The sequence below is a fragment of the Netta rufina genome (genome assembly GCF_964035555.1).
Source record: "Netta rufina genome assembly, chromosome: 6".
NCBI lineage: Eukaryota > Metazoa > Chordata > Aves > Anseriformes > Anatidae > Netta > Netta rufina.
Window position 1 is genome coordinate 3,707,291 of NC_140129.1, and position 23,140 is coordinate 3,730,430.

The following is a 23,140-nucleotide window of genomic DNA, read 5'->3' on the forward strand; positions in this document are numbered from 1 at the left end:
TGAAGAGTGAATTCTTCCACCGTACAGGGTGCTGTGGTTGAGCATGGCAAAATGCAGATCTAGTGTTTCTGACTGAGATGGTTTTTAGTGTTGGCTTGTATTTTGTTAAATAAAGGGGAACATCTGGGTGGATTTGAATCCTCTTCATAATGCAAAGGATGAGCTAAATAAACTGGAGAGAAATAGCTGATGTTTCTCTGGCTCTTTCAAAAATACTATTGGACTCAATCACCTTTTAATCCTGTTGAATCAGGGTACACCAAAGACAATTTAAAATGAAGCATAGAAAGATGGAGAGAGGCCTTTGAGATTCCGCATCCACATGTTTCAGCTGCTAACTATGGCAAGCTCTTTCCCTAAGCAAATTATCAGGAAGTTCTCTCTGCCCGGTCAGGCCATGTCAGGTCAAGATAAATTATTTTTTACTTTTTCCTTCTTTCAAGGTACAACAAACCCCAAATCATTTATTTTGCTGTCCAATTACTAAAAATTAATACTTAAAAACTAATATCATTTCTACAGCTCCAGGGAAGGAACCAAAGAGGGCATGTGTAGTTAAGTGATGTCCAGTGACACTAAACTACCTGTCCGTGCTCAGAGAGCTGATTCAATAAGAGTGGCAAAGCAATAGAGGCTCTTACTATGGGGAAACTGCAGTTTCAAGTGGCTCCTGCCAATGGAGGGCTAATAGGATGACTGACATTTGCTTCTGAAAAACAAACCAAAAATGGAAACAAAGCCCCCACTGTGAATGATTTCTGAAGGGAGGCTGAAAGCAAAGGGGAAGTTACTCATGTTAGCTTCACTGTGGAGCAGGAGCTGTGTGTAACCCTCCTGTGGATGTTCCTAACAGGGTAAAATGTCTCACTTTATGTTCCCAAAGATTCATTGAACTTCTAACCGAAGCAGCTCCACATAGCTTTGGGTCTTCAGATGCACAGCAGCCTTGCTGTGTCCTTGCAGGTGTGGGAGCAGGAATAGGTCCCAGGAGGAAGACAAAGCTGTGGCAGCATGCAAGAGCATGCCCAGAGAAGAAAGGTTCCCCACAGCATCAACTTGACAGGTTGTGCTCACAACCCATGTGCTTTAGAATTAAATTTAAATCCCCAGGGCTGCTTATGTTTTATACACAAATGGATCCCATAGGACTGGAACAGAAAACTTTTGCGTCTCAGGGGAATATACAAAATGCTGTAACACGAGTCCCTTCCCTCTGGGAAGGAAGAAAATGTCTTGGTTAAATATTTATCAACAGTAATACTCTGAAAAAGTAGTTTGGCTTTCAGAATATTTCATAATATTTATTATTATTTTCACTGAAATATCTTAACAAGCCTAGTTCCATTAACTTCTGAGGAGTTTATCCAAAACAGATCAGATACAGCATGGGCTTCTGTATTCAGGACTTTTCAGGCTTCTTCATAGGGGCTGAGGTTGTAGCAGCTAATTTTCCAAGCATCAGCAACTTTCAGTGGATGAGAAAGACAAGTATGTGTTGGGGGAAAGTTGTAGGAAGGAGACGGAGCAGCATTTCAATATTTCTGCTTGTTTCCTTTGTGGTCTAGACTTCTATTCAATTCAGCGGTGTAATAAAGACACAGTTGTTTCATGGAGACGTAATGAAACAGTAGATAAAAGTAATGGATCTGTCAACACTGAAGTTCTTCTACTTGAAAATTGAGGTGAAATTTGTAATAGAGAATTAGAGGTAGAAAGAAAGTATTGGAGTGTTTACATTGTCTAGTATAGTGATGTTCATTTATATCTTAATGCGCTTGTTGCACTTAGGGTATTATTTACTGGCACTGTATTTTTAAGTTAAGTGAGGTTACTTAAAATATATGACTGGCGATTCTGAAGGATGTCTAGAAATAGAAATAAAATCAGTAATCTACTTGTTTGTTTTTTCTCTTCTCATGTTAATGTAGAGTTGTTTGATACTTTCTCAAAAACATTTGCTTTATCGTAGCAGATAATTAAAAGTATTTCTCTTTTTTATTTTTTTTTTATTTTTTTTTTTTTTTAAGAAGAAAGCCACAATAAATATCTTTTATAAAGCGCTTCAAAGTCAGGAAGTAGCACAGCAGTTTTATGGAGAGTACAACAACAATTACTAGATCCAAAACTCCAAAGCCATTCACACTGATGCTTCTACCTCTTTTTAAAGGGTAAAAAACCAAAGTGCATACACAGCATTGTACTGGAACAAAGGAACACGCAGCAACATTGAGATTAAAGGCCACTTTTCTACATGAAGTGGATCTGATAGGTTTGGGATACTATCTGGGTTTGATGTCTGCATTCTGATGCTGAAGAAGAGCCATAGTTCAGCTCTGGTCTTCACAAACCTTCCATACGGAGTGGTTTCAACAAGAGAGTTTTTCAGACAATAGAAGTCTAAAAGGAAGTGAGATATAACTACAGCAATCGCATCATCCCCCAGAAAACTACAAGTTACAGTTTAAAACAGTACCAATTTTCAAGTACATTTGTTTTGGGATAAAAGCCCTGTTAACAAGCAATTAACTTAAGAGTTTTTTTAAACATGGACTTTTCTAGTATAATAAGAATTTTTAAATTATTTATTTATTTATTTTAACCCGGAAGTGTGCTCTTTTCTCTTTTACTGCTTAATTATTTAGGCAAACCCAAAAGTAGGGACTTAAAAGTTGAAACTCCAATAACACTTAGAACGTTACAGAAATTCTGAAATTATTAAAGTTTCATAGGGTTAATCGTTACTCCAAATATTTTTGTATTTTTGTTCCCAAAGTTCATTCATCTTTACTGACTATATATAAAACGCCAGCACAGTCACAGTGATACACAGTTTAACTAAAACAAAAAAAGGTTCTCCAGCAGCATAAGTTTCCAATATTTAATAACTGTGCTCTTGTTGATGGTGCTCTATGATTTTAGGAGATCAGTGGCTGTGTCACAGTGTGAGTACTAATTCACATTAGCACACATTGAGGGCACCGCAGTGACCACTTGGATGTTGATCATTCCCCAGATCTCCCAGTACCCATTTGTAGTCATCTCTGTCCCCTTTCCTAAGTACAGTAATCTTTCCTGGTTAGGGCAGCACAAGAATAATCTGTACATTTATTAGAAGACTGGTTTTCAATTACCTTCCAAATACTGCCATAGATTGAAAGCATGGATTAGCCAGACAAATGATTCAAAGCTAATTAGTTAAAAATAGATACTCTTTTTCCAAATACTCTTTTAGTCCCCTATAGCTATTTAGCGCTTTATAATGAGCAGAATTACACTAGTGGGCCACCTTTTAAATACATTTTCTCCTTTAGAAAATCAATAAAGGCCTTTTAAAAAAAATTCAATAGTCAACACCCATGACTTATACAGGTGACTAATTCAATACAATCAACATATCAAGTGATTTTAATTCTTCAAGTGAAGGCAAATTGTCACTGCTTACTAGAGCACTAACATTAAAAGTTCATCTGTGAAAATTACAAACTGTCATTATAATTTTTATTTTTGCTTATGTAAACCTTTCAGCGAATGCTTTCTGCATTTTTCTAGAACAGGCCCTGTTAGAATACAAATTACTCTTGAAAACAAAATAAATCATCCCCAAAGTAAATCTTAAGCAGAAACATAAATTTCAGTTGATGCAGCAGCACAGTTACAAGAACATCAGCTGAGTAACAAGATACATACAGAACCGGATTGCAAGCCAAGCAATACTACATAAACTTAGCAAGCAATGATCCATTAAATGAGCCCTCCTATACATGATTTCAAGCCTAGGTTTGGAACAGCACTATATAACAGACTTCATTCAATTACACAGTGAGAAGGAAGCAGCAGAAGTAAAACATAAAATAGCACTGAAGTTATGGTGAAGCAAAGGGAGGATATCTCAGAGAGAATAGGGTACTATTTGGGAGGAAAACAATAATTTTTTGGTAGAAACACTAATTAAAAAACAACCAACCAACCAAAAAAACAACCAAAAAAACATGAAAAAAAAAAACAAACAAAAAATAGAAAACAAAAAAAAAAATCAACAATTTATGAATTATAGCACTTTACTAGTTGCAAAGAATAGATGAAGATCTTGGAGATCTAACTGACAGGCCTGCCATTTGCCAGTTTTCACATCAATATTTACAGTTTCAGAGAAGTTGTTTTTTTAAAATGTATTTTATTATTATTATTATTTATTTTTATTTCCCATGCTGAAATTATTACATTTCAAAATTTGCAGGGAGTGTACCACTATATATTTTACTCAACAAAGCCTGTTTCCCCCATGCTCAAAATAAGAATTTTGTGAGTTCTGTGCAAAGCCACTGTTTGTTTTGTTTTTGTAGTGGAGACTTTGATTTTCTATACACTTAAGTTTATTAAATGCAATACATCACTGTGTTCTATTACATACAGAACATCTGATTATTATTGGAATAACTCAACTTTTTTCCAATTCTTTTCTTTATCCCCTGTTAATGCATGATTTTGAGTTGATGGCCTTTAAAGTTCTCTTAACACAGTTACAACATACAAAGCTGAATAGAAGGGAAATCAAAGATTCCATGTAATTAAAGGAAGATTTTTTTGTATAAGACTTATTCAGATCTCAACACTTTCCAATAAATACAGGTTTAACTAATCTGGGAAATGCAATATTTTTGTTTGCTACGTAATTGTATTTAGTTTTCTTCTGTAAAGTCTCTGAAAAATACCCCAGGATTGCAATCAGATTACAGTTTTTAAATTGTCATGAAGATGGATTAGATTTGTTGTACCATTCACTAGTCTCATTACAATTATCATCACAAGAATGAATTCATAATATGTCATTTCCTATTCATTAAAGGCATTGTCATTGCAGAATGTGAAATGAGGATTAAAATGCCTCCCACATTCCGCACAACGCGGCGGTACTGTAAATCAGACCATTTTGACCTTTTCAATGCTCAGTTATTTGATATGTTGGTCATCCCTATTCCCTGGTTACTTGAAACTGGCTGAACGTGCTATTGGGCAGCTTTTGCCTCCATTTGAGATGTTAGGCTAAGAGTGGAATTAGGATGTCAGAATTGGCAGACTGGACACTGGAAAGTCTTTATCAAGTCATGTTTTTCTGTTAGCATATAAATTTGAAAATGTTAAAGTAGGGACAGAATCTAAGCTGCAAAGGATAGACTCCGAAGTAAATTGTCAGAAAGAACTTTGCAATATGGCAGATTCTGGTAAAAACACATGCCGATGTTTATCTTTAAAAAAATACATTCAAATTAAACTACAAAACTAGAAAGATGATAAAAAAGGTAAATATATATATATATATATATATATATATAAAGGATAATATATATATTTAAAGACGTTCAGCTACTGTGTTAGATTATTGTGATTATCTTACCACACAGACCAAATGCATTGTCATTAACTAATTTGAGATATTAATGCAAAACTATTACCCCTTCCTTATTATATCTTCTCTCCTCCTTTTCACCCCAAGCCCTAAAACAAAGCCTCACATTTTCTTCTATAATGTTAGTAGTGGAACAGTAGCTTTGCCAGCTGGCCTTCAAGGAGGATATTATTATGCAAAAGGTGGCATGGAGCATCATTCCTCTTCTGGTGCTGGCACCTGTTTTCCTGTGGCCTGGTATCTAATGTGGTGGTTTCAGTCAGGTGGACGGCTGAGCTCCACCACAACCACTCTCTCACTTCCCTTCCTCAAAGAGGAATGGGGAGAAAATATGATAAAAAGGGCTCAAGGGTTGAGAGAAGGATGAGGAAATCACACTAATTATTGTGATGGGTAAAAGAGACTCAGCATAGGGAGATAGTAAGATTCATTGCTAATTACTAACAAGCTAGAGAAGCGAGAAACAAAGGAAAGAAATCAAAAACACCTTCCCCCCCATCCACCCTCTTCCAACTTCTTCCCCCGAGTGGTGCAGGGGAACAGGGGAATGGGGGTTATGGTCAGTCTGTAGCACTTCTTTGCTGCTCCTTCTTGGTCACTCTTGTCCCCTGTGCTGTGGGGTCCCTCCCACAGGATGCAGTCCTTGCCGAACTGATCTGGTGTGGGCTTCCCACAGGCAGTAGCTCTTCCAGAACTGCTCCAGATTTGGTCCGTGTCATGGGGTCCATCCCTCAGGAGAAAACTGCTCCAACCTGGCTCCCCTACGGGGCAGCAGCTCCTGCCAGGTCAGCTGCTCCTGCGTGGGTTCCTCTCCACTGGCTACAGGTCTGGCCCGGAATCTGCTCCGGCAGGGGTCTTCCACAGGCAGCAGCCTCCATCGGTGCAGGGCCACCTGCTCCACCTTGGTCTCCTCCACGGGCTGCAGCATGGAACCTTGCTCCACCGTGGTACTCCATGGGCTGCAGGGGGACAGCCTGCTCCACCATGGGACTCACCACAGGCCGCAGGGGACTTCTGTTCCAGCACCTGGAGCACCTCTCCCCCTCCTTCTTCACTGACCTTGGCACCTGCAAGGCTGTTCCTCACTCCTCTCACTCTCCCAGATGCTTTGTGGCACAGCGTGTTTTTTTTTGTTTGTTTGTTTTTTGATTGTTTGTTTTGTTTTTCCCTTGTTCTTTTCCCTGTCTTAAATATGCTCTCACAGAGGTATATCACTAACATATCACAACAACATCACTTATTGGCTCTGCTCTGGTCAGCAGTGGGGCCCTTACCAAACATGGGGCAGCTTCTAGATCCTTCTCACAGAAGCCACCTCTATGGCCCCCTGCTACCAAAACCTTGCCACGTAAAGCCACTACATCTAATAATTAGTACTGAAGATGACAAGCCAGTGGGGGGAGTAGTGCAGTAGATGATTCAATATTTGTTCCTCCACACTTGGGCAATGATAGTTAAATACTCAAAGGATTATTTTAAAGATGGTGCAATACAGGAACTGAATAAATGTCAAAGAGTCTCTACTGCTTAGACAAAATTTTCATAAGTAGTAAGAAATTCAGGTGGCATTACCTGTAAAGGGAAATTATTTTCAAGAATTAGTTGGTTTACCCTTTCTAAAAATTTCAAAAATTTATGCACCCTACCATTTCTCACCACTGTTATTGATATTAAACTTAGGTCTATTAAACTATTTCAATACTTTGGATTTTAAAATCTGAAAATAAATTGTGGAAACTATTGAAATAAAAAGATTAGAAGAAAGGTACTTTTGCTATTGATGATGGTTTGAGAAATTGAATATTTAAGCTAGTAATAGTGCAAGAGAAAAAAAAAAGAATAGAAAATGTAAAGCAATACGAAATGTAGGCTGTTGAAAATCTTGATAGAGCATAATTCATTCAGCTAAATAGGTAAAGAAAAATATCAGTAGATTTGTGCAAGTATGGTATGCATCACAAGTCTTTCAGGGAGAATACGTGATAATATGGATTTTAAAATGAATTAGGAAATCAATAAAATATTTTCATTAGATGTAATCTTATAAATTAAAGTGTATGCAAAAAAACAGGCAAATGAATTCAATTTTTTAAATTTGATATGAGATTCAAATTCAAATAAGTATAAACCTTTGGTCACTTTGCGTAGCTTAAAACTAAGTCTGCTATTTGACTTCATCTCAGAATTATAAAAGCTGCTTTTGGAGAATAGTACTTAACTGCAAGCTGCCAAAGTGATTTAGTTTTGGGAGACATGTTTTGAACAGCTCCAGCTTATTTTAGTCTTTCTAAGAATTCTTTCTGAATAAGTTAATTTGAATCCTTGAAGAGTACATGTGACTCAGGTTGGTAAGTTGACATGTATAATATTTACTTAACTAACCTCTAATTTTGGGTGCAGAACTTGAAAGTCCCAATGGAAATTAAAGATCATGAGCAGAAAAAATATGAATTTTCTTAGTTATTGAATCTTCTCCATTTGTTGTTGTTGTTGTTTGGTTGGTTGATTGTTGTTGTTTTGTTTTTTGTTTTCTTGAACTGGGTGATAAGAGCTAAATAAATTAACAGGAAAATGTCTCCAGATCAATCTATCTAATTTTCCTTTTCCTTTTTTCTTGTTCTTGTTCTTGTTCTTGTTCTTGTTCTTGTTCTTGTTCTTGTTCTTGTTCTTGTTCTTGTTCTTGTTCTTCTTTCTCTTTCATAGATCTGAAATAAGGAAGGAAGTTCACATACTTTCTATCTTTTTCAGGAAGTGTTATATATATATATATATATATGCTTACACTGTTAAGTGTTCAGGTTGATAGAAGGTTTGTACTTCTGAAATTTTCCCTATACCTTCAGCAAAAGAATATTTGCTACTGTGTAATTTTACTTTGGATTAATTTGCTTCTCTCTTAGCTTTTGGAGAATCTAGGACAAGTCGCTCAGATTGACCCAGGCTTCAGAAAACTCTCAGCAGGGTACATGGAATGCCATTTGCATTTCTAAAAACATTTTCTGTCCATAATTTTTATCTGTGCACTGAAGCAACTGTTTTTCTTTCTCACTTAGATTTTTTGATTTTTATTTTTTGTATGTTTTAATGTTTAAACTCTCTTGCTCTGCTTCAGCTCATTCAGTTTTGCTCTGGCCAACTCCTATTTAGCAAAGGAAGAATTCAAAGGAAAAGACATGAAGATCAGTAGATAACATGGCACCTGCACAGGGGAAGTTTAATGTGTTTGAAGCTAGGAAGTTTTAAATATGCAGCATTCAAGCACTTAATATACTTGAATATGATCCGAATTAAGTCTGCCTGTCTTTCTTTATACTTATATCACATTTATTGCAGCAATTGTAGCACCTAAAAAGCTGGCATTATTCTGAACAACATATATGAGAAAATATTTAGCTTTCCCCGTTTACTATAGTGATTTCAAAAAGAATCCCCAGTTATGTTTTTGCTCCTCCATCTCCATTCCTAAGGTTTTTTTTTTTTGTTTGTTTGTTTGTTTGTTTTTCCTTTTCCTTTTCCAGAAGCTGATTTTGAAAATGCAGTCAAAAAAGAGGAGGGAGAGGAGAGGAGAGGAGAGGAGAGGAGAGGAGAGGAGAGGAGAGGAGAGGAGAGGAGAGGAGAGGAGAGGAGAGGAGAGGAGAGGAGAGGAGAGGTAGGAGAGGAGAGGAGAGGAGAGGAGAGGAGAGGAGAGGAGAGGAGAGGAGAGGAGAGGAGAGGAGAGGAGAGGAGAGGAGAGGAGAGGAGAGGAGAGGAGAGGAGAGGAGAGGGAGGAGAGGGGAGGAGAGGGGAGGAGAGGGGAGGGGAGGAGAGGGGAGGAGAGGGGAGGAGAGGGGAGGAGAGGGGAGGAGAGGGGAGGAGAGGGGAGGAGAGGGGAGGAGAGGGGAGGAGGGGGGAGAGAGAGAGAGAGAGAGAGAGAGAGAGAGAAGAAAGAAAGAAAGAAAGAAAGAAAGAAGAAAGAAAGAAAGAAAGAAAGAAAGAAAGAAAGAAAGAAAGAAAGAAAGAAAGAAAGAAAGAAAGAAAGAAAGAAAGAAAGAAAGAAAGAAAGAAAGAAAGAAAGAAAGAAAGAAAGGAAGGAAGAAAGAGAGAGAGAAAAGGAAAGAAACTGTTTATGAGAGTTTCCATTTTGACTACAGCAGCAGTTAGGTTTGTTCTAGATAATGTTGCTTTGACATCACTTTTCCTAGCGATTCTTGGTAACTGTAGCTTTGCCCAAAATGCAAAACTCAGTGCATTAAGTTTTACTATTTAGAATTGCCATGGTTCTGAAGTAGTGGTAAAAGTCACCTTGGAAAAAGCAGAGAGAGATGCTGTTTAAGAAAGTCTAAGAAAAGAAATGAATGCTCAAAGTTTGTCTTTTCAATCTGTCATGCTGAACAGCCCTGTTTTCAAAGGCACAGAGCAATAATTAACTTAAGATCCATTTCCTCCTATTGACTGTTAATTTTATAAGAGAAAGTGAGAAGCTGAAACAAAATGTCTCCTGGATCGATGCCATTACTTAATTTCCATACAAGCAGGTCCGCAATTCCGTGGTTGGTTATAGCCCGTATATTTTCTACATATTTTCTGCAATGTTCATTTTTATCCTTTCCATCTTGTAAACATCTTGGAGGTTCTCATTGTTTTCCTTGCTGTTGAGAAGAGAGATTGTGTATGGAGAAGGATTTGAGACTGAAAACTGCAAATGTTTATTAAAGCTGATGCATATGGGTACTTTCCTCACCTAGTAAACATTTTCAGTAGTTTTATCATATCAAAACCTGAAAAAAACCCAGAGAAATGTGCCAAATACCCAAAGTGACTCCATTATATCCTTCAGCAGGGTGCTGAAGAGGACCTTCCTTCATACCATGCCATGCTTATGAGGTACTATATTTTGATCAGCTTTTTACCCCATCTTCTAACAATTTATAAAAGTATTTTCTTACATGAATTATTTCACTGTTATTGGCATGCAGGGTCTAATAATTAATTGTCCTAGAGTAATTCATTTCTCACCAACACGTCATTGTTTTCTGCCTTTGCTTTAGAATGAAGCTGATGTGCTGTAAATCATTCTCAGCCTGAATATTACTTGCATCCTTAATTACAGTTCTTTGAAAACCAATATCTCTCTTGCAGGGAAAAAAAAAAAAAAAAAAAAAAAAAACTTTCACAAAAGTAAAAAGTAGACCTAAAAAGAAACCTTTCACATAGTTTAGGTTCAGCTGTCTAATTTGTAACTGTTGATTGTAAATTATCTAATCAGATGGTCTTAGATTAAAACGATGAAATAAATTCATTGTATAGAAATTGCAGATATAGGCTCACTGGGTGATTGATTATAAACTGCTCTTGTTAACACCAGCCTTTTCATTTTGGGGCTACAGAGCAGTTACAGAATGTGAGTCAATCCTATTGGAGTTACATGTCTGAATGATAGAGATGCCTCACAGATTGATAGATCAGCTCAGAATATTTATAAGAGAACAAAATAAACATGTTCTGGTGTTGAACAAAGTGAGACCCTGCTTTTATCTTCCGAGAACTGTGGATGGTCTCCATTATAACATTTGCCCTTGCAAATTAAAATGAAATATCTTTGGTATTTCCTGACCTGAAGTGCTAGAGAGATCCCAAAACTTACCAAAAATGCCTTTTGCTCATCACAGCTATTTCTGTAATTCCAAGGGTACAATCCAGGACTTAATCTTGGTGGCAGGGGCATTATTTTAGGTAAAAAGGGAGATGGTGCATTATTCTAGTCTGTATTCTACGTTCTATGTAAACATCTTGTGTTGGTGCCCTGATGGAAATAGTTTCCTATTTATCCTGCTTATCAATGTGTGCTTTAAGCATTATCCTAAACCAAGCTGGTCCCTGTAATCCAGCTGGTCATGATCTTCTGTAGCCTTGAAGGGAAGGAGTGTATATTGACATTTTAGATTATTCTGTGTTACTGTATTAAAAGTCAGAGGGAGGGACATTTCACTTTTTTTTTTTTTTTTTTGAGTGCTGAGATTACTATCTTCTCACTGGTTCCAAAGTCACAGTTCAGCAGAGGAAAACCCTCTGTGTTTCACCTTCACCAGCTGTCCTCCTCTTACGTGTTGGGTCCCCATGCAAGACATGCAGATAAATCTGAACTGCACTGAACACCTCCAAGGAGCAAGTTTCACCTTGGGAGCAACACCCTAAATGAAGCTGAGCACAGTGAGAGACTGCTCAGCAATGTGTGAGAGACGCAGGCAAAGAGGGAGCACATTTTTGGCAAGGAGGCAGGGGATGCAGAAATGAATGAGTCTGAAGCACAGGTTTGTCAGAATAATTTTCTTTGAGTTGTCGCATGTCTTCTCCATTCTTTAGGGATTTTCCTGAGTGGTTGTACTGCTGAGAGTGCTGCATTCCCATTGCAAGCCTTGATGAAAGGGCAGAGGATCAAACTGAAGAGGTGACAAGTCATTACCCATATTCTGGAAGAGAATTCATTTCAGAAGTGACAGATTTAGTATACACAAAGATGCAGAAAGATTTTTTTCCCTACTTAAACAATATGGTTCCATTTTAAATGGTGACATATTTCTACCCTTCAAAGAATAAAGAGATATCTACCTGCCAAAAACAAATCATAGCTGCTGTCAGAGACTTCTCCCTCTGATGCCTTCCTATCAGGTGCATTCAGCACTCAAGTGCATGACACAGCCTGAACCTTTGATGTGCACTGGATTTGCACTGGAGTGGAAAGACCTTGTGCTGGAAAGGGAATCTGGGGCTGTTCCTCCTATGTGCCCTTCCATCCACACCTTTGAAGGATGATGACCTGAAGACTGACACCTGTAGTGTCAATATGCAATATTCAAACAGGCAATTTGTTTTTTAATGTTAGATTATCACTTATATATAGTTGCTAGGGCTGCATTGCAGGTATAGCAGAGGGTATTTTTGAGACTACTTTCTATGACTCAAAATAAATGTTTCTTATGATGTAAAATAATATCAGTCAATTATTTCCTCTTCCTCCCTTCTTTACACAGCACTCCTAGCTTTTGTCCTGGAGAAGCACAACTTTTCTGCGCAAGTCATACATAAATTACAGCCAGGAGTACTTTTGTATGGCCATATGCAGGGTCCTGGGGTGAATGTGCACCGACGTGCAAAATGGACCTGCAAATTACGTGGACAAGTCATATAGAAAACCAGGCTAAGTATCCAACACATTCTTTTGTTTAATTTATAACTTACAAGACTTCAGCCAAGCTAGGCTAATTATGTAAACAGCACAACAGGATGATTTTGCTTCTGCTGGTTAATTTTCTGCAATATTTCAGGTCAGTAAACTTTTTTTTTTTTTAAATGTTAATGTATTAATATATTAAATTTAGCTATTGTTTCCTGAGATCTGCCGGATCCTCTACAGGGTCTTTACAAAACACAATTCCATCCTGCACCTGGGCTGTTCTTTTTCTCTTTTAAATTGCTGTATTACAGGAAGTTGCTAATATAGGAATTTTTTAATTCTCTTTGTCCAGTCACAAAATCAGTGGACCCCAGCTGTTAATTAAAAATAAAAATAAAAATAAAAATAAAAAATATAAAAAAAACAGTACTTCCCTTATATTTCTTTGCATTATTTAGAAATATTTTTCTAAACTGAATTTGCAAAATTAAAAAGAAGTAACCAAGTTCGGCACCTATCCTTTTGTGTTTTATACCTTGAATATTTCTGATATGGTTATCTTGGGATGCAATTCATGAATAAATGTCATGTATTATCCAAATTTTAAAATTAAAAAGGGTTGAAAAGACAGAAAAAAGTGTGCACTGCTGTTTGTTCCTTATTTTTTCTGAAGCAGATCTTCTTCTATAATGAATGCAGAATGAATAGATCTTTCCCAAAGGACTTTCAAAACTTTAAAACAAATAAATAAATATAACCCCACAAAACCTCATGGACAAACTGTTGATGTTTGGAGCACGTCCCCTACCTATCCCCTGAGCATTTTGGCCAGATCCCCTTGTGCAGGCTGTTGGCAGCTGCGACACACCAATCTCAAGCTGCGCTGCCTCATTTGCTGCAGCCTGACCCCATCATCTGAGGACACGTGGGTGCAGATGAGGCTGGTTTCCTCTCTTCCTCCCATCAAGGCCAGTACAGATGCTGCTTCCATCCTGGCTCATGTTCTGCTAGCTGTGTGCTAACTACTTGCATTTAATGAAAGCTGAGAGGAAGTACAAATATGTATTAGGAACACCCAGATTTTCTTTTCCTTGTTTTGCAAGACTGAATTTCCTTAACCTGGTTTTGCAAATAGGAAAGTGACAATTTCTGTCTTTCTATCAGCTGAAATATTCTAAAAACATATCCACACAGTCCACAATAGACAGTGGAATAAAAAGTCCAATATAACATGCAATGGGCACAGTTATTTACATGGCACCACAAACCATTGCTTGGGTCTTAAAGGTGCACTGCTTTACATTAAACCTGCAACAAAACGCCTGCTTGAAAATACATGTAAGGTAAGGACAGAAGCTCCACTTACTGGGAGCTAGATATTGCTGTATGGACATGAACCTATGGCTTGGTTAAATATCACATAGATACAAGCTTTCTGACCAGTTTAGGATAATGATGATGATGTTCTTGAGGTTACATGATTAAATTGTGGGCACACATGCACTCAGAGAAACATTTCTGATGCTGTTTTAGGGTGAGTTTTCTGATGATGTGTAGGACAACTTGAGACTGTAAAAAAATGCATTGAATATTTAGGATTCTGGACACCTCTGGTATATTGCATGACTCTTAGCTCTACCACAATGAACAAGCAAGTTCATATAAACTCTTTTGAAAAATTTAGTATGTTTTGTAAGCTTTTAACATCACCTATATGTATACTTCAATTTTAATGTATTCTTTTTATAGTTGAAGACAAATTAACAACAGCTGAAACTTCCTGTGTTGCTGATGGTAGGCTAAAAAAGTCAGTTTAAGCAAAAATAATCTTTGGACAGTTTTTAGTCTTAATTAAATCTTTTGCTAGAAGCTGAACAATATGAGCTGTCACCAGCTTAAAAACAAAAACAAACAAAACCACCACCACCACAACAACAAAAACCCACACACCAAAACAAACAAAAGAAATTTTCACGTTCTGTCCTAAATTTTTGCCCTATTAACCAAAAGATTTTTAAAAGAGTTTTTTACTGAACACGTCCTAAGAAAAACTTATTTTTTTTTCCCTTCTGTAGTTCCATAACAGAACATGGGGTTTATAATATTTTCAGACTACTCCCTGGGGGGTTGTTGTTTCCTCACAGTTGATCTGGAATTTCACTGTGCATTTCTGCCGTACAAATGGCACCTCAAAAGCGCCTTGTAATATGCAGGGTCATATTTGCTGTATCTTAGTTTCCTACCCCCAGGCTCTGAGACAGGCCTTTATTTGTTGTTGCATTAACTGCTGTGATTCCTCAGGAATACCCTAAATGTCTAATAAAGGCAGGACTTGAATGATTAGCTACAGAAAAGCTATATGGCTTGGGTTTTGATTAGATATTGTTGATTATCTGTGCAAATCTATCACAAAAGCTGCCTTAGGGATGGATGTCTTATCCCATAGTTTCAGCATGACCCAGCAGACTCACATCAACTGGTAGTAGTGGAGGGACCTGCAAACTGCAAATACCTCCAATGAATCCTCATCCCCTCACAGATTGCTTCTTGTAGCATGAGCAAACGAAGTATGAAAATGAACAGTGGATGCTAAATGCCAGCCAACACTAAAAGGAAGAGTGCTCTAACAGATGACACTTAAAAAGCTCTGGCCAGAAAGGAAATGACCCAATGCTTTCCACGACCTTGAGTACTCTGTTCAAGAGACAACTTTCTAGTATTGTTGGATGAATGTCATATTTCTGCAGGCCAAAAATGTGTCTCGGACAAACCTAACTCTAGGACCTGTACTTGATACAGCTTTCTCTTTATAATTTCCCAGCTTGAAAAAAATGGTTTTGGTAGAAGATTCCTAAAGCTCAGTTAAGAACTGACATTACAGAGCTGGGATATTTTATGGGGACTAGCAGAGCAGCAGGGATATACCAGTGATTAAAATCACCTATTTTTACTTGAAACTGTGAAAGAAAGCTTTTGATTTTTCTTGAAAATCTTTTCCTTCTTATTACACAAGTCATTCAGGATAGCTTATTCTCTTAAAAGAAAAAACAACTCAACCCAACCCAAACACCTCCATTTAGATTTCTCCTAGACCCCCCTCAAGACTTCTAAGGCAGTAGGAGGAAGGTGGAGAGCTAAAGAGTGCCATCTATTATAATGAATATAAAGATTTATGAAGGCAAATTATTCAAGAAGGAATAAAAATGTTGATTTCCCCAATTTGTAGAGAACAATCCATTTCTAGTAATTGCACAATTCCTCACAGAACATGGTTGCTTAACATGAAAGGTTTTGTATATGAAGCACAGCCAAACCATCAAAATATGCAATGCTTATAGTTTCTACACATTCTCATTTTTTCCTTAATAAATATTATATTAAATCCTAGTCATGTTATTTCATGGAAATATTCATTTCACCATTATTCAAGTCCACATATGTTTAAAACAGTTTAAGGAATTTTAAAATTCTCTGTGCTTTCAAAATATGAAAATATGCTTATTTTATAAAATATCATTGATCAGAATTGAGACCTTTACGTTTTGATTTATAAGGCCTTTGATTAGCACCTTTCTCTTTAAGGGTCAACCTTTTATTTTTCAAGCAAAAGCATCTGTTTGTCTAAGTGTCAAATTACTGATAAATTACACAGTTACACCCACTATGCTTCAAGAGCCTTCTGTATTAGTGGTTACCTACCCATCAGTGAACTGTTTCAGAAAAAGAGACTGTGATTGTATTAACCTGCAATTGAATTATGTCACTCTTTTTTGTCATCATTGCCTGTGTTAAAAGCCATTGTAATAAAAGCAAATACTTGTTTCTGGCAAAATTTTTACAGCTTTGTTTAATCTCTTTATCATGGCCTGTTGATGCATCTTCTCACTAAGCAAGACATAAAATACCAAAGGAAATGCTAAATTAGAATCTTTTAATAACTAAATTTTTAAATCTATTGAATTAAACATAACAACATTTCTTTCGTGGCAGAATTTATGTTCATCCATGCAGAAAAATTTGAATGTAACATTATTTAAGCAATATGAAAGTGAATTAAAGATTCATCCATTGTATCAGGTATCTGACTTCAGGCTAACATTTTAATCCCAACCATTGCTATAGTGTTTGCCATTCAAAAACTCTGAGAGATAAAGATGAAGGTTAATTCATGCAGAACGAAAACTCAGTTCCTTGTTGATAAGTCTGGTTGGGTATCAAGGAACCATAAAATATGCTAAAGGAGTAATTGTTTACATTAGTATATTAGGCATCAGTTACACTGTTTGAATAATTATTTTTAGCTTTTGCATTTCAGATTTATTTCTGGTTTTAGATGTTATTTTCAGGGTTGCTACGCTGACCACAGAAGGATTGCATTTTTTTTTCCTGTTGTAAGAAGATGCACAGATTTCACTAGAACCATTTGTAAATATTTTTACAGTAGCTGATTGACAAACAGTTTTCTGGGGGGAATTGGCTTAAAAAAAAAACACAATAGCTGTTACTTTTTAGCATTTTCCATTTGCTAATTTGTCCGTCTTTGACATTTTTTCAAAGGCAGACCTGACTCATCTCCTGGCTAAACAGGTGCAATTTCTTCATCTGAGCTACTCCTGAATTTTAACTGGGAACAGTGAACACAGAGTCAGGTTAATTATATCACATTCAGACCAGCTGAATCATGTTGAGAAATAACAGCAATGGGGGCCTGACGTGGTCAAAAATACAGTTAAGTTTGGAACAGGGTAACAAAAATTGTGAATAGCATGAACAAAGCACTTGCTATACATCAAATACACTAAGAATGTGTAATTAGTGTACATATATAAAATACATATTAGAATATGTGACACATTATTCTGCATTTGAAGGAGCCTCTTTTAATAGGTTGGAAGAACCCGCTTCGTACAGGATAGCCTGCCCCGGGGTGGGCTCTGCTCCTCATCGCTTCTTGACCAGTACTGGCTCTAGCACCAAGGTTAATCTCACATTGAAAACATTAATGATACAGCTGTGGACATGGCTTCTGTATTGCTGTTCTGTTCTATCTCAACAATATCTCATAGCAGGTGTTGGTTTCTTGCAGCTTTCCTCTAATTAGGTGTCTTTTCTAAATAAAATGGTGCATTTTTGAAGAAGTGAAGAAAGAGAAATCATACATTTCAAAATTAATTTTTACCACTTATTTGTAATGATCTTTTCCTTTCCCTTGCTTAATGCAAAAGTGAAATATTTTCCCCTTACACCAGAACTGTCAAGACTGTTTCTCTTCTATTCTCTTGTAATTATCAACAGAAAGTAGTCAGCTCTCCTAAGAACTGAATATAATGAGCCTAGTTCTGCCTACTTTAATTAGATGACCAGGTTAGAAAGATAATTAGTCACTCCCCTTAGTGATCACCACAGACAAACTGCCGTATAATTGTATGTTAATACGCAGGTAGCTATTTTCACCATTGTGCATCAGACTCTGAACTGACAGATCCTGGTTACCACAGTCCAGGTGTAGAGATGAGGTCCCTTTGATTTCCTCATGAAGGAGAAAAAGGAAGACTAGTGTATTAGTCCATGATATGGAAAACCAGCAACTGCGTTAAAGAAACTTCACAGAACTGTTTCAATTCCCTACCAATATCAGTTTTGGGTCAGTAACCTTTAATACACAGATATCATGAACTCAGAATCATGATGATCAGATGTCACATAACAGAAAAGACGGTATACAGTGGTGTGAAGTTCTAAAATCTATTAATGGAACTTAGGCTGCAAGAAAATGTGCAGCAGTCGGAAAAAAAAAGCATCATATTTGGTTAGGATGCTGTTATTATTAAACTTTTTTTTTTTTTTTTTTTTTTTATAATGACGCATTTATTAGAAACTAGTTGTATTTCAGTGGGTGGAGAATTATATGGAGCAGAAGCTACAGGGATGATTGATTGTTATCAATAATTACATGTTCCAACTAAATGCTTTCAGAATCCTAGTGTTGCTGTTTCTTGTATGTGATTTTCTTCAAATATCCTTGAACAAAAAAAGGAAACAAACCAGAGCAAGAACAAAAGAACAAAAACCCCAAAACCTTCTTACAGAGGTTCAACCCTTAGAGTTGTTTTTTTTTTTTCGTGTTTGACTAGAGTTATAGAAAGGCTTTAATTACTGATTGCTCATACTACATAGAACTAGCAAGAAGAAAGGTCATTGAAGTTTTCCTACTCTCTCTTGAGTGCATCTCTATAATAGTCCTAACTTACAGAGGGGAATGTAAACAGTTTTTCTTAATATTTACTCTTCTGGCCTAACCTGAAATGAGTTCTGCATGACTTAAAGTGGAGTTTCTAATGGAGATGCTATCTATCTCCCTCCCTTATTTTCAATACTTGGAGAGGACACACTCCTGATGATCTCTTCTGGGAGGCTAGAGGGTGAGTATCACAATTTTGGTAAAATCTTTTCATTCTCCTAGATACTAGATGAACTCTTGGTTAAGAATATGGGAGAGAAACTACTAAAACAGTACAGTGTACTATTCCTAGTTGCATTGTCAGTCTCAATCCACATCCAGAACACTTCTGGTTCAGAGAGGAGGAAACCAGCAACAGCAGAAAGACCTGATAGTGCATCTGTAAGTTACTAGCAACTCCAGTAAGTTTTTGTACTTTTATTTTATGATACAATATAAATATTTTAGAGAAACCTAAATGTGTTGTTAGACAATGGCAGCAATAAAAGTGATGCATGTTTGGAAGCGTTATTTGAAACACGGATTATGTTTAATATAGAAACTAACTGAGTTGAATTTTTTCTTCCCTCGGCCCAGAGGAGCCAGTAAATTAATAACTTGCACAGGAGTTAGGAATCAGCACATAGACACATATATGAATACACAATGCAAATAGCTGAGTCTGGCTGCTGGACTCAAATATAAATGCATAAATATATTCAAATTGATTCATAAAGTACTGATTTAAAAAAAAAAAAAAAAAAAAACACTACTAGGAAGTGGAGAAAATTTAAGACAAAATAAATTGTTTTGGGACAAAACCTTTATTGAAACATGTCAAAGAAGAGCAGAGGAAAATAAGATTCACCGAATACCTAGAGAAGATATTATGTTAGATTGCCAACATTGCCTGTTCCAGTTTGTACAAACAATTGTATTTTCTCTTAGATGAACTAGTAGTGAATGCAAATAGTTTCTTTTCTAATAGTGTCTTATGCTTCTAAGAGTACCTTAGCTGCTAGCCACACATTACCATTGAATTGCACTTTTCTAGCAGTGCTACCCTGCTGTGCAATGTTTACTGCTATCACAGGCCTTTAGAAATTAAGACTTATTTCAAATGTGAACACTTACTTGATGTTGGACTTTGGAGGTTGTTTTTTTGATCTGGTGGATATCTGCTACCAGACTTTACAGAGATATCTAGAAAGGACTATTTTCCTATAAATTTGCATCTAAGGTATCTACTGTGAATTTAAGCTGAATCTTAGAAGGTTAAATTCATTTTTATCACAAATATGGGACTTTCAGCACCTTTGGGAGGAGAAAGACAGATGAAAAAGGGAACATGATGTGAGCACTGAAAAGAGAAGCATACAAAAAATGTGAACTGCTGAATTTACTGTCTAGCTATAATGAGGTATTGCTTAACAATTAAGTTAAATTATGCAGCTGTTTCCTAGTATATTGTGCTAATGCATCTGAGAAATTATAATTTTCTGATTGGAGAATGTTATGTGGAGGAAACTGTAGCATTCCCCATTCCTGCAACAATTCATTTCGTGATTAAAAAAGGAAGCCAGTATTTTTGCAGCTGGCAGGAATAGGCAATAAAAGATGACAATCCAAGGAGGCCTATTAGTCACTGACACAATAAAACAATCCCCAACAAAAGCTGCAAAAGGAAAAAAAAAAAAAAAAGAAATAAAAAAAAGGAAAAAAAAAAAAAACATGAAAGGACACCAACGACACACAGCCGCAGCTTATCGGTTTCTGTGGAGAGGTGACTATATAGCCCTCTAGTAGCAAAAGCAGCTTTGAGTGTTTCAAGGCCAAGTGGTTGGAAATGTGAAGGGAACAATTCAATCAATGCTTTAAAGCAAGTTTCTTGTACAACAGGGATGTACATCAGCTTTTTTTAAAAAAAAAAAGGAGAGAAAGAAAAAAAAAAGAAGAAAAACAACTTCAGTGAGTCTTAAAAATCTTTAACTTATTTTCTTGGATTTTTTGTTTGAATTAGAGTTTCAACTATTGCATGTGAAATGCTCATAGGAAAAATGGGTACATAGGGCAGAGAAGAAATTAAGTATGTTAATTGGAGCAGGTGGTTTATTTTTATTTCATTTTTGACCATCTTGAATTCTATTTACAACTCTCATCTAAAAAAATCACATATAAATTTGTATTTCCTATTGTTTAAACTTTTATTTATGCAAAAAAAGTCCAACACAAAACAACACAAAAACTCTAGATGAAAATGCATAATAGCTTTTGAGGAAAAAAAAAAAAAAAGAAGAAAAAGCTTTTCAATTAGCATACATAGTTCAGATGATCCTTTTATTCTAATCATCTGTTTTGCATGAGTCTTTTGTTTTAGTCAGCATTTCCTTTTTAAGAAGGTTGAATTGGGGGGGAAATATCATTTTATTTCACATCTTATGAGACTGAATAACATAAAATGAGTCTGTGCCATGCTTCATGACCATGCATATTTAAATACTTTCTATAAATAACTCTACTTTTGTTTTAATCTTGTGACAAAGCACTGTCTGAAAATGAATAGTTTCATGATAATGAAGAAACCTAAGAAAATAACATTTGGAGTCATTCTTGCTTTTGTTTCCACCAGTTGTTCCAGAAAGGCAGAGCAGATTTGGCCTTTTAATTTTCTTAAGTGATCTAATTCCTTAATCTACTTCTGTACTGACTTTTATATCTAGTTGGAGTATTATTCATTAGAGGGAAGAAGAGAGAGAGAGGAGGAAAAAAAAAAAAAAAACAACAACAAAAAACACACAAACAAACAAAAAACACAACATAGCACAACAACTTCATCTATGAAGCAAATTTCAAGATGTTTTTTCAATCTTGTTCACTATGTATCTAAGCTGAAGTTCACCTCAATTGAGGGAAAGGCTTGAATTAAAATTCTTTAGTTTTCCCCATTTATCACAGCATAGAATCATTTAGGTTGGAAAATACCTCTAAGATCATCGATTCCAACCTTTAACCTAGCTCTGCCAAGACATCACTAAGCACTACATCCACATGTTTTTTTGAAGTCCTTCTGGGATCATGGTTTCAACTACTTCCCTGGGACACTTGCTTGAAAGAATGAAATTTGTGAAATATTCCAGAATATAAAAATTAATCTTCAGAAATGACTTTTAAGGGACTTAAAATAATCTTTAAAACATGAGATGTTGGTCCCTACTCAGTTAACTAGTTAATTTGATGAGTGGTTTGAACTAGTTAATGTATATAGCTGCTTATAGCTGCTATATCCCCAATGTGTGGTGCTCACATTTGTTTTCATCCCTGTCTCCAAAGTAATTGATACTGTGGATTTACTCAGGCATTGTGAGCCCTTCTTACTTTTTGTGTTTATGAGGTTGTGAAGAGTCATGAGCTTTTCACCTCTTTGAGGGAATACAGTAAGGTACCTCGTATTTGATGGAGGAAAAATGTACTTTTCACATAGGCTTCCTTGAACAATTAACCCATCTCCAGTGGTTCTCTGATCTGGGGTGGTTTGTCTCCTATTCCTACCTGGATCTCTTTGCTAAGCTACATAACAGTATCATCAGGAGTGGACTGCACGCTTAATCTTGATATGTGTTTTTATAATATATAATGTAAGTCATTTATTTAGGATGTGTCCATTTATTTTGTGTATGTTCTTGATCTGTATGTTTGTTCTGTACCCGTTTCCATGCACACACACAAAATTTGGCTCTTATGGGTGGCCATTTGCCCCTGCTGCAGAGAAGGAAAGGGCTTGAGCTTTGCAAAAGCAGGCACCAGACAAACAGGGAATAGCTGAGGGGGAATGTGCTGAATGAGGTCAGGTACTTCTGCTCTTGGGTCTATCATGTAGTTTCTAATTAAAAAAGAGAAATTAGGAGAGCTAAAGAATGCCCTATAGGCAATTCAAAAGGGGAAAAAAAATCAGCTTCTATTACAAGGCTAAACCAGGGAAATGTTAAATAAGCATGCAATTTCCAAAGTTCTTTTTCTTGAGAAAACTTTTTTTTTTTTTCTGTTCTCTTCTACTGAGCAGGGAATTGAGCTAATTCTTATCCTCACGCTACCGCTTTTTGGAACGGGCAAATGCTTTGTAGTATCACACTCCTTAAATTAGTGTTTGGCTTACTGAGGTCAGAAACAGCTTTAGACCACAGAACAGGAGCCTGGCAAGAAGAGTGCTAAGTATAGGAATGCCAAACCTGACAGTGAGACATAGCCCTGTCTTCACTGCTGCAGCCCTCACCTACATAAATACACTTTCAGAAACATCATTTATTCTGTTTTGTTGTTTCTGAATGGTTTTTAGACTAGTATTTCCCCATATGCTAAAGTC